The sequence below is a fragment of the Grampus griseus genome (assembly GCF_964374135.1).
Source record: "Grampus griseus genome assembly, chromosome: X".
Classification (NCBI taxonomy): domain Eukaryota; kingdom Metazoa; phylum Chordata; class Mammalia; order Artiodactyla; family Delphinidae; genus Grampus; species Grampus griseus.
Genome location: NC_138999.1, coordinates 39,825,600 through 39,838,090, shown reverse-complemented (window position 1 = coordinate 39,838,090; position 12,491 = coordinate 39,825,600).

Genomic DNA, 12,491 nt, shown 5'->3' with positions numbered 1-12,491 from the left:
AGGAAGTAACACACCACTGTAAAGCAATTTTACTCCAATGAAGTTGTTTTAAAAAAAAAAATCCCACACTCCAGCAGGGGTGGCAGTTCACAACCTGGTAAATCCTCTGAGAAAAGTGATCTGATGGAAATGATGAGGTTGCAAGAGCATGGTCTTAGGATGGAAAGCTGAAGAGGAGGATATTTCTCAAGAGAGGACGATCAGGGAACATCCCTGACATGGTAATATTTAAACAACCAGACACATGAGGGAGGGAGAGGAGAGTAGATGCATTACAGAGAAAACTGAAAGTGCAAAGGTGCTGAGGTGGGACAGAGCTTAGCACATACTAGGAATTAACAGCAGACTAGTGTGAGTGGAGCGTGGTGATCCGAGATACTGGTTGGTGTTAAGAGATGAGGAAAGCAGGGGCCACATCATTCAGGCCTTGAAAACCATGGTAAAGATTTTACTCTTAGTAGGATATATAGCCATTGAGAGGGGGATGGTGTGGTGCTGAGGTCAAGGGCTCTGGAGCCACGCTGTCTGGATTAATTTCTCACCCCAACCACTTCGTGGATGAATCATCTTGGATAAGCAACTTAACCTTTCTGTGCCTTACCTTGCTCATCTATAAAATAAGAATAATAATAATATTTATTGTTGGGAAGATTTAATGAGTCAGTAGACATAAAGGGCTTAGAAATGTACTAGACATTAAACATTCAATTCCTGTTAGCAATAGAGCAACAAAGAGGCAGGATGCAATTTACTTTTTTTTAAAAGATCACTCTTTCTGCAGTGTGGGGTTGGAAAGGGGGACGGGGAGAAAGAGGAGAGACCAGGTTTTTCTATTTATCTCAGCTGGAGACTGTGAGGTCTTGGAGTCCATGCTCTTGTATAAGACCATATTTCCTCTCCAACCATCTGAGTTCACTGGACAGGTAACTGAAAAGAGATCTACCCAGCATGGTTAGAAATGGAGCTTGGTTGGAGGTAGAACAAATCAGACTCATATCCACTAGGACAGTTAGTGAAAAAAGATTTTTTTCTGAGGTAGTAATCATCCAGGTAGACAAGATAGGTATCTAGGATCAGAGTGATCCAGCAAGGGACTGAGTTTCCCACAGACAAGCTGAGAGAATTTGGTAGAAACCAATTTATTCCAACAAGAATTTCTGAGTGTCTACTGTGTATATGCCAGGAGTCCTGATGGACACACAGCTGGCTCAGTGGGTTCTGGCATTCCCCTGATATTCAGGAGAAGCATCTCCTCCCAGGTAGGTGACAAGAGTTTGTCCTGAGGGCACTTTCTTAAAAGTAGGGAAGTTATCTTATTCATATCTAAAAATAATAGTTTTATTGAGATATAATTCACATAAAGATCAGCATTTTAATATATGCAATTCAGTGCTTTTTATGATTGTATGGAATTATGCGATATGCATGGCATTTTATGTCTGACTTCCACTTAGCATAATGTTTTCAAGGTTCATTCGTGTTGTAGCGTATATCAGTACTTTATTCCTTTCTACAGCTAAATAATATTACATTGTATGGATATGCCACATTTTGTTTATCCATTTTTCAGTTGATGGATATTCAGGATTTTTTCTATTTTTGGCTTTATGAACAATGTTGCTATAAACATTCATGTACAAGTCTTTTTTTTAACATCTTTATTGGAGTATAATTGCTTTACAATGGTGTGTTAGTTTCTGCTGTATAACAAAGTGAATCAGCTATATATATACATATATCCTCACATCTCCTCCCTCTTTCATCTCCCTCCCACCCTCCCTATCCCACCCTTCTAGGTCGTCACAAAGCACCGAGCTGATCTCCCTGTGCTATGCGGCTGCTTCCCACTAGCTATCAATTTTACATTTGGTAGTGTATATATGTCCATGCCACTCTCTCACTTTGTCCCAGCTTACCCTTCCCCCTCCCCGTGTCCTCAAGTCCATTCTCTAGTAGGTCTGCATCTTTATTCCTGTCCTGCCCCTAGGTTCTTCATAACTTTTTTCTTTTTTTTTAGATTCCATATATATGTGTAAGCATACAGTATTTGTTTTTCTCTTTCTGACTTCACTCTGTATGACAAACTCTAGGTCCATCCACCTCACTACAAATAACTCAATTTCATTTCTTTTTATGGCCAAGTAATATTCCATTGTATATATGTGCCACATCTTCTTTATCCATTCATCTGTCGATGGACACTTAGGTTGCTTCCATATCCTGACTATTGTAAATTGTGCTGCAGTGAACATTGTGGTTCATGTACAAGTCTTTGCGAGGACATATGCATTCAGTTCTCTTGAGAATATACCTCAGAGTAAAAATTCTGGATCATACAGTAACTATATATTTAATTATTTGAGGAACAAAAGTACTATATCCCAAAGGGGCTGCATCACTTTATGTTCAGCATACAGCATGGTGATTCAACATTTATATACATTATGAGATGATTGCCACAATAAGTCAAGTTACTATCTGTCACCATTTAAAGTTATTAGAATATTATTGACTATACAGCCTATTCTGTATATTACACATCCCCATGACTTATTTATTTTACAACTGGAAGTTTGTGTTTCTTAATCTCCTTTACTTATTTCACCTATACTCCCAGCCTCCTCTCTGGCAACCAGCAGTTTCTTCTCTGTATCTATGAATGTGTTTTTGTTTTCTTTTGTTTGTCCCTTTGTTTTGTTCTTTGGATTTGACATGTAAGTGAAATCACATGGTATTTCTCTTTCTGTGTCTGACTCATTTCATTAGCATAATACCTTTAGGTCCATCCATGTTACCACAAATGGCAAGATTTCATTATTTTATAACTAATAGTCCATTGTATATATATAACACATTTTCATTATCCATTCATCTATCAATGGATACTTAGGTGGCTTCCATATCTTGGCTAATGATGCTGCTATGAACATTGGGGTACATATATGTTTTTGAATTAGTGTTTTTCCCAGCAGCAGTGAACAAGGGTTCTTTTTTTTTTTTTTTTTTTTTGTGGTACGCGGGCCTCTCACTGCTGTGGCCTCTCCCATTGCGGAGCACAGGCTCCGGACGTGCAGGCTCAGTGGCCATGGCTCACGGGCCCAGCTGCTCCGCGGCATGTGGGATCTTTCCGGACTGAGCCACGAACCCGTGTCCCCTGCATCGGCAGGCGGACTCTCAACCACTGCGCCACCAGGGAAGCCCAAGTGTTCTTTTTTATGCACAACCTCACCAACACTTGTTACTTTATGTCTTTTTGTTAGGTGTGGTTTGATTTGCATTTCCCTGATGATTAATGATGTTTAGCATTTTTTCATGTGCTTGTTGGCCATCCATATGTCTTCTTTGGAAAAATGTCTATTTAGGTCCTCTATGCATTTTTAAAAATCAGATTGTTTGTTATTTTATATTAAGTTGTATGAGTTCTTTGTAGATTTTGGATATTAACTCGTTATTGGATATATGATTTGTAGATATCTTCTCCCATTCAGTAGGTTGCCTTTTTATTTTGTTGCTGGTTTCCTTTGTTGTACAAAAGCTTTTAGTTTGGTGTAGTCTCACTTGTTTTTTTTTTTTTAAATAAATTTATTTATTTATTTTTGGCTCTGTTGGGTCTTCATTGCTGTGGGCTGACTATCTCTAGTTGCAGCTAGCTGGGGTTACTCTTCGTTGCGGTGCATGGGCTTCTCATTGTGGTGACTTCTCTTGTTGTGGAGCATGGGCTCTAGGCATGCAGGCTTCAGTAGTTGTGGCATGCAGCTCAGTAGTTGTGGCTCGTGGGCCCTAGAGCACAGGCTCAGTAGCTGTGGCGCACAGGCCTAGCTGCTCCATGGTATGTGGGATCTTCCCAGACTAGGGTTCGAACCTGTGTCCCCTGCATTGGCAGGTGGATTGTCAACCACTGCGCCACCAGGGAAGTTCCCCCCCCACTTGTTTATTTTTGCTTTTGTTGCCCTTGCATGAGGAGTCAGATGCAAAACAGAACGGTCTATACTTTCTTCTAGGAGTTTTATGATTTCAGGTCTTACATTCAAGTCCTTAATCCATTTTGAATTTACTTTTGTATATGGTGTAAGACAGTGGTCTGGATATATTATTTTATATGTAGCTGTCCAATTTTCCCAACACCATTTATTGAAGAGATGGTTTTTTCTCCATTGTATATTCTTGCCACCTTTGCTGTAGATTAACTGACCATATGTGCAAGGGTTTATTTCTGGGCTCTCTATTCTGTTCCATTGATCTATATGTCTATATTTTGTGCCAATACCCATACTGTTTTGATTACTATAGCTTTGTAGTATAATTTGAAGTTAGGGGGCACGATGCCTCGGTTTTGTCCTTCTTTCTCACAGTTTCTTTGGTTATTCAGGATCTTTTGTGGTTCCATATAAATTTTAGGATTATTTATTCCACTTCTGTGAAAAATACCATTGATATTTGAAAGGGTTTGCCTTAAATCTCTATATTGCTTTGGGTAGTATGGGCATTTTAGCAATGTTAATTCTTCCAACCCATGAGCACAGTATATCTTTCCATTTATTTGTGTCATCTTCAATTTCTTTCATATACATCTTATAGTTTTCTAAGTACTGTTCTTTCATCTCCTTGGTTAAATTTATACCTAGGAATTTTATTCTCTTTGTTGCAATTGCAAATGGAATTGTTTTCTTAATTTCTCTTTCTGCTAGCTCATTATTAGTGTATAGAAATGCAATATATTTATGTATATTAATTTTGTATCCTACAATTTTACTAAATTCATTTATTAGTTCTAATAGTTTTTTGGTGGAGTCTTCAGGGTTTCCTATATATATATATATAGTATAATGTCATCTGCAAATAGTGACAGTTTTACTTCTTCCTTTCTAATATGAATGCCTTTTATTTATTTTTCCTTTCTAATTGCTGTGGCCAGAACTTCCAATACTGTGTTGAATAAGAGTGATGAGAGTGAGCATCCTTGTCTTGTTCCTGATCTTAGAGGAAAAATTTTCAGCTTTTCACCATTGAGTATGATGTTAGCTGTGGATGTCACATATGGCCTTTATTCTGTTGAGGTATGGTCCCTCTATTCCCAGGTTGTTGAGAGTTTTTATCATAAATGAGTGTTGAATTTTTTCAAATGCTTTTTCTGCATCTATTGAGATGATCATGATTTTTATCCTTTATTTTGTTAATGTGGTGTATTGCATTAATTCATTTGCTGATGTTGAACCATCCTTGCATGCCTGGGATAAATCCCACTTGATCATGGTACATGATCCTTTTAATATAATGTTGAATTCAGTTTACTAATATTTTGTTGAGGATTTTTGCACCTATTTCATCAAGAATATTGGCCTGTAATTTTCCTTTTTGGTAGAGTCTTCATCTGGTTTTGGTAACAGGGTAATGCTAGCCTCCTTGAATGAGTTTGGAAGCTTTCTTTCCTCTTCAATTTTTTGGAGTAATTTGAGAAGGATAGGTACTAACTGTTCTTTAAGAAGTGTTTGGTAAAATTCATCTGTGAAGCTGCCTGGCCTTGGACTTTTGTTTGTTGGGAGTTTTTTGATTACTGATTCAATTTCATTACCAGTTATTGGTCTATTCAGATAATCTACTTCTTCCTGATTCAGTCTTGAAAGATTGTATATTTCTAGGAATTTATCCATTTCTTCTAGGTTTTCCAATTTTTTGGCTTATAATTGTTTTTAGTAGTTTTTTATGATCCTTTGTATTTCTGTGGTATCAGTTGTAACTTCTCTTTCATTTCTGATTCTATTTATTTGAGTTCTCCCTTTTTTTTCCTGATGGGTCTAATGAAAGTTTTGTCAATTTTGTTTATTTTTTCAAAGAACCAGCTCTCAATTTTATTGATCTTTTCAATTTTTTTAGTCTCTATTTCCCCTCTGACCTTTATTATTTCCTTCCTTTTACTAATTTTGGCTTTGTTCATTCTTCTTTTTCTAGTTCTTTTAGGTCTAAACTTCGATTTTTATTTGAGATTTTTCTTGTTTCTTGAGGTAGGCCTGTATTGCTCTATACTTTCCTCTTAGAACTGTTTTTGCTGCATCTGCTGCATTCCACAGATTTTAGGATGTTGCATTTCCAATTTTATTTGTCTCAAGGTATTTTTTAATTTCCCCTTTTATTTATTTTTGACCTATTGATTGTTAAGTAGTATGTTGTTTAGTCTCCACGTACTTGTGTTTTTTCCAGTTTTCTTCTTGTAGTTGATTTCTAGTTTCATACTGTCGTGGTCAGAAAAGGTACTTGATATGATTTCAATCTTCTTAAATTTATTGAGTTGTTTTGTGGTATAATGTGGTCTACCATGGAAATTGTGCCATGTGCCCTTGATAAAAAATGTGTATTCTGCTGTTTTGGAATGGAAGGTTCTGTATACATCTTTATAAGTCTCTCTGATCTAATGTGTCATTTAAGGCCCATGTTTCCTGAATGATTTTCTGTCTATATGATCTATCCATTGCTCTAAGTGGAGTATTAAAGTCCCCTATTATTATTGTCACTGTCAATTTCCTTTTTTATGTATATTAATATTTGCTTTATATATTTAGGTGTTCCTATGTTGGGTACATAAATATTTACAAGCATCTTCTTTGGAGAAATGTCTATTCATATTCTTTCCCCGTGTTTTAATTCATTTAATTGTCTTTTTATTGTTGAGTTACAAGTGTTTTTTATTTATAAGTTCCTATCAGATATATCATTTACAAGTATTTTCTCCCTTTATGTGAGTTGTCTTCTCAGTTAATAGTGTCTGTTGAAACACAGAAGTTTAATTTTTTTTTGAATTCCAATTAATGTATTTTTTCTTTCATTGCTTATGTTTTTGGTGTGATATCTAAGAAGATGTTGTCTAACCCAAAGTCATGAGGATTTACTCCTTTGGTTTCTTCTGAGAGTTTTATATTATTATCTCTTACATTTACTATGATCCTTTTTGAATTAATTTTTGCATATGATGTCAAGTAGAGATTTAATTTCAATTTTTTTTGCATGTGGATGTCTAGTTGTCTGAGCTCCATTTGTTGAAAAGACTATTCTTTACCTCATTAAGTTGTCTTGGCACACTTGTCAAAAATCAATTGACTATGAAATCATACTCATCTGTGATTTTTACTATACAACTTAGAGCACTGAGCCTTGAAGTTTCCTAGTTTAACTGAATTTAGACTTTAGTCATATTTAACTGGAACTGATGTTTTAAGTCTGCCACTAGTGTTCTATGCTGATCCTTTATAACCCCAAGCTCAGGGATCCCTCCATGTTTACTACTATCCATCTCCAAATTTTTGTACCTCTCTCTGGTGTGTGTTTGGACAAAAGGAGCAGAGGTGGATGAACTGTGGTGGGGTATTAAGGTTTAAATATGGTTTTCAAGTATAGCAGATGGATAGAGGGCTAGGAAGGAAATATTCATAGAGTTAAAGTAGAACTATATGAGCCATCAATGATAATAGTTGGAGACTTCAATAACCCATGTTCAATAATGGCTAGAAAAAATAGAAGATCTACAAGGAAATGGAAGACTTGAACAACACCAACTAGAACTAGCAGACATTTTTAGATCACTCCATGCAACAATAGAAGAATACACATTTTTTTTTACATCTTTATTGGAGTATAATTGCTTTACAATGTTGTGTTAGTTTCTGCTGTACAGCAAAATGAATCAGCTATATGTATACATATATCCTCATATCCCCTCCCTCTTGAGCCTCCCTCCCACCCTCCCTATCCCACCCCTCTAGGTGGTCACAAAGCACCAAGATAATCTCCCTGTGCTATGCAGCAGCTTCCCACTAGCTATCTATTTTACATTTGGTAGTGTATACATGTCAATGCTACTCTCTCACTTCGTCCCAGCTTCTCCTTCTCCCTGTGTCCTCAAGTCTGCATCTTTATTCCTGCCCTGCCACTAGGGTTCTAGATTCCATATATATGAGTTAGCATATGGTATTTGTTTTTCTCTTTCTGACTTACTTCACTCTGTATGACAGTCTCTAGGTCCATCCAACTCACTACAAATAACCCAATTTCATTCCTTTTTCTGGCTGAGTAATATTCCATTGTATAGATATCTGCCACATCTTCTTTATCCATTCATCTGTCAATGGACATTTAGGTTGCTTCCATGTCCTGGCTATTGTAAATAGTGCTGCAATGAACATTGTGAATACACATTCTTTTTAAGTACACAGGGGACACTTTCCAGGATAGACCATATGTGGGGCCATATAACAAGCCTCAATAAATTTTAAAGGATTGCAATCATACAACGTATATACAATATTTCTCTGATCACAATGAAATGAAATTAGAAATCAACAACAGGAAAAATTTGTGAAACTCACAAATATGTGGAAATCAAATAACACACTTCTAAATAACTAATGGATCAAAGAATAAATCACAAAGGAAATTAGGAAATACTTTGAGATGACTGAAAGTAAAGAAACAATATACCAAAACTTATGGGATGCAGCTAAAGCAGTGATTAGAGAGAAATGTATAGCTCCAAACATCTATATTTTTAAAAAGAAAGATCTCAGATAAATAACCTAACCTTTCACCTTAAGGAATAGGAAAAAGAAGAGGGAACTAAACCCAAAGAAAGCAGAAAAAAGGAAATAATAAAGATCAGGGCAGACTTTCATGAAATAGAGAATGCAAAACCAATAGAGAAAATCAATGAGACTAAACATTGGCTCTTTAAAAAGATCAACAAAATGGACAAGACTTTAACTAGATTGATCAAGATAAAAAGAGAGAAGATCCGAATTACTAAAAGTGGTATGAAAGAGGGAACGTTACTACCAACCTTACAGAAATCAAAAAGAATTATAAGGAAATACTATGAACAACTGTGTGCCAACAAATTAGGTAGCATAGATGAAATGGAAAAGTTCCTATAAAGATGCAAACTACCAACACTGATTCAAGAAGAAATAGAAAATTTGAATGGAGGTAAACAAATAAAGAGATTGAATTAGTAATTTTAAAACTTCTCACAAAGAAAAGCCCATTCACAGATAGATTTACTGATGACTTCTACTAGTATTTGAGCTTGTAGGACTCAAAAGATGAGATAAATCAGCTTTGTTATTGATAAAGTTGTTTGGAGAATGAAGCTTGGGTGGGTGGCTGACTAGGCTTCCTGATACTGCATCAAGGCATTTAGGAGAATTACCTGCCTGTCACAGGTCTCTCCCATGGAAACTCACAGCTCTCTGCAGGCAGATACCAGAAGGAGAAAGGAACAGAGTTGCACTTGCCCAGTTAATTCTCCCAATCTCATCCACAAGGTAAATCTGAGTAAGGGCTGGACAGAGGCCAGAAGTGTGATCACAAGCAACCAGGAGAGGTGGGAAATGTTTCCCACCTCCAGGCAAACTGTAGACAATTTGATTATATGTAAACAAAGTTGTCCATTAAAAATAATGAGGCATTGCACAGGAAAGCTTTCTTTACTTAGAATTGGTGTGAAACAGTGAAAAGAACCCCAATTTAGGCATTAGGAGGCCTGGCGGCCCAACCCAGTTCTATCCCAATGTGTGACCATGGGCATTACATTTCATGCCTCTGAGCCAGTAATTAATTACTCCATCCAAAATTCTACCAATAAAAAAACTTCATGAGAACATCTTAGAAACAAGATAAAACAAAACTTTTCACTTATAGAAAAGTGAAGAAAATTCTTTCTTAGATGATTTCCTTCCTCTGGTTTTATTTCCCTAAGCTTACCAACCTAAGCCATTAATTGCCGTTATTGTATATTTTAAGTGGAATTCATAAGGTTTTTGGTGTTTTTCCTTCCCTACTCCACTCCCTTTCTTATACCCTGCTATTCTTTCTTCTTCCCATGATTTTTTTTTTAACTTGAGGAAACTTTTCATGTTGTCTCTTAGGTTTACCTCATATTTACATATTCCAGCCTCCTTCAACCTACACATTCTCCAACCACGCAACAAGAAAAAAGAAAGAGAGGGAGGGTGAAAGTAGGAAGGAATGAGGAAAAGAAGAAAGGAAAGGAGGAAGGAAAAAAGAAAGGAAAAATCAAAGCTACTTTGCATAGCTTTTTTCATTTTTTAAAGTATAAAGCACACATGTCATTTGTACATATTTATTTATTTGTCTAATTATTTATTCAAATCTCTCTCATGTCATCTAAGCTATAAACTCCAGGAGAGCAGAAACTACAATGGTTTGTCCAGTTTTGTATACTACCTATACTTTGCCTAGTGCTGAGCATAAAAGTGGGTAGTTAAAAGAAGTTCAGTAATCTTTTTTGTATTTTTTTTTTGTGGTACGCGGTCCTCTCACTGCTGTGGCCTCTCCCATTGCGGAGCACAGGCTCCGGACGCGCAGGCTCAGCGGCCATGGCTCACGGGCCCAGCCGCTCCGCGGCATGTGGGATCTTCTCGGACCGGGGCACGAACCCGTATCCCCCTGCATCGGCAGGTGGACTCTCAACCACTGCGCCACCAGGGAAGCCCCTCAGTAATCATTTTGAAGTAACACAAACAGTATAGATTTCTCATTATAAAAAAGTGATGATTTTCCTCAACTGTGGGAAAATGATCATTTTTTCCCCACATTTTCTTCTAGGTGAGTATGCAGCATTTTCCCTCTGGCCTTAAAGTGGCCAGTTAATTTAATCAATTCAGTAACATAATCAACCAATTCAGCTAAAAAATACAAAACCACTGTTTGGCTGCACTGATCATTAAATTGATTGCTGAAAGCAGCACCTTAATTCAATAGTGCCGTGGAACACAGCTAAGGGCTTGACAGAAATGCTTTACCCAGACACGGTGACATGGTGACACAAACTTACACATTGCCTGTGAGTCTTTCTACTCCGGGCATCCATGGTCATTTGAAACAGAAGGAACTATTTGGATCACCTTAACCTGGCAAAGATGAAAAAGGTATGTCTTGTTAGTATCCATCTTTCCCAAGCCTTAAGAGTTTATTCCTCTGGGATGTTCAGCATTTGCTATACTTGAGAAAATTCAAAAGACAATAGAAAGCAAAACTCTGTCATTGTCTCCTTTTTCTCTCCACTTGTGTGTAAATTTCCCACACAGCTCTTGCTCAAAGAAGGCTTGACACATGTGTTCTGGCAATTAACAACAGGTAAGGGAACGTTTTTTTCTCCTAATTTTTGCTGGGGGCAAACAGCAGTACTTCCCAGTCCTCTGGAAGTTCCCTAATAGTGGCAGTTACTATAGGCTGGGATTTTTCAGTTCTGGCAGTATTTCCACATTTGTCCTATTCATAGGGCTATTATGAACAAAGAAAAATTTCCCCACAACTCCAAGAAAATCATTTTGCCCCATTCCTTCCCTTGCTGATCCTTCTTTCTGAAGTACAAACAGTGCTCTACATAATGCTGCAAACATTTGGTCCAATATGAAGAACCCTTTGTTAAAGCCACATTTCCATACCAGTGAATGCATTTCACACCAAACCAATGCATCTCAAAGACTGCTGCAGGATTCAGTAAGCCTCTTTGACAGTTTTTCACCAGGAGAGAGGAGGATGGGTATGTGAGGAGGGGATGACAACTATGGTAGAGAGAAGAGGCAGAATGGTGTGTGTGCACACGCGTTTGTGTAGTTGGGTATCAGGTGCTAAATAGGCATTAGTTCTTTTTCTTCTTATTATTATTCTTATTTTTATTATTTTGCTAGCCACGTGAAACAATGGCTTATTTCTGAAAGAATACAATAAAGCTGAAAACTTTGGATCATGGCAAGGGTGGTTTTGGCCCCAGGCTACAGTGATTGCTAGGTTAACTCGTTAATCCACCTCTTTCTTCGTTGTTAATAACTAATATCTGTCAATATAATGGGGGAAATATGCAAGCAAATATGGTAAGTATTCTCCGTGACAGCTGAGGACATCTGGGTGTTCCATCAAAATCTGACCTCAAACACTTGGGAGTTTGACCTGAAAACAGAAAAATGTAAAGTTTAGATTAGATGAATAATTGTATACTTGTTTCTAAAAAGTCTCAGGCTTAACAAACAATCGTTGCAAACATAGTCACATCATTGGATTCTATTTTATTTGTTTCTCACACAAGAGAAAGATGTTTTAAGCAATAGTTTTATTTTTTTAATGTTCTCTCATCACAAAAGAAAATCCAGAAACTACTTATTTATTAGCGTTCAACCTACAATGAAATCATATCTGGGGGGCAGGGGATGGGAGACTAACTTTCCCTTCCATTTAAATGAGATTAGACAGCCGCCCATCCGCCTCTGCAGGAGACCCTCCAACACTAGCAGGTAAGGCAGAGACCTTTAAGATGGCGGAAGAGTAAGACGTGGAGATCGCCTTCCCCCCGACAAATACATCAGAAATACATGTACATATGGAACAACTCCTATAGAACACCTACTGAACGCTGGCAGAAGACCTCAGACTTCCCAAAAGGCAAGAAACTCCCCACGTACCTGGGTAGGGCAAAAGAAAAAAGA